The following is a 911-nucleotide window of genomic DNA, read 5'->3' as shown; positions in this document are numbered from 1 at the left end:
GTAGAACCAAAAGATTTTGGTTATAAGATAAAATATCAGTTCATTGAGAAATATATTCAGTTACTTCAAATACATCCCACTAATCAAAGTATCAGTAAATCCAAACTATCAGTAGACTCAGTACAAATTTTTGGCTCACTGAATGTTAAGCATGTAAATTTTGTTCTGTTTTTTGGAAATGTATGATGATGTTCTTACTCAGTTAACATAATCTTAGTGAGAATTTTGGTTTCTTTAAAATCCCAGTTATGGAGCAGTGTGAAAAAGCAGCAAGGACGAACCCCAGACGGACCAAACTCTCATGCCGCTGTATACCCGTGTTCAATGCCAATGTCCTCTGCTGCCACCATGCCCAAAAGAAAGGCTGAAGGGGATGCTAAAGGAGACAAAATCAAGGTGAAGGACAAGCCACAAAGACGATCTGCAAGGTTGTCTGCTAAACCTGTTCCTCCAAAGCCAGAGCCCAAGTCTAAAAGGTCCCTACAAAGAAGGGAGAGAAGGTACCCAAGGGGAGAAAGGAGAAAGCCGACACTGGGAAGGATGCGAATAATCCTGCAAAAAATGGAGATGCCAAAACAAGCCAGGCACAGAAAGCTGAAGGTGCTGGAGATGCCAAGTAACGTGTGTGCATTTTTGATAACTGTGTACTTCCGGTGACTGTACAGTTTGAAATACTACTTTTTATCAAGTTTTATAAAAATGCAGAATTTCGTTTTACTTCTTTTTTTTTAAGCTATATTGCTAGCACAAAGAACACTTCATTACTGGGTGGGGGAAGGATCATGTGTCAGTAACAAAATCTCTCCCAACCTGTATTGAGGACAGAAAACCTCTTTCCCTGATAATTTTGAAAGGCTCCTGTTGGCTCCCAGGAGAGATATTCTGGTCTTGACCTAGGTGGCCACCAAGGC

The 911-nt window shown here is 40.7% G+C and overlaps 1 pseudogene; it reads left to right on the top strand.

The window, feature by feature from the left end:
• Positions 1 to 348: 348 nt before the first annotated feature.
• Positions 349 to 620, top strand: LOC110302245 (non-histone chromosomal protein HMG-17 pseudogene; annotated as a pseudogene).
• The last annotated feature ends 291 nt before the right edge of the window (positions 621 to 911 follow it).

Source organism: Mus caroli, unplaced genomic scaffold (assembly GCF_978045245.1).
Source record: "Mus caroli unplaced genomic scaffold, Mus_caroli_1 scaffold_11, whole genome shotgun sequence".
NCBI classification, from domain to species: Eukaryota; Metazoa; Chordata; class Mammalia; order Rodentia; family Muridae; genus Mus; species Mus caroli.
The sequence above is the reverse complement of the archived record's forward strand: the minus strand, read 5'-3'. Positions and strand labels throughout refer to the sequence as shown.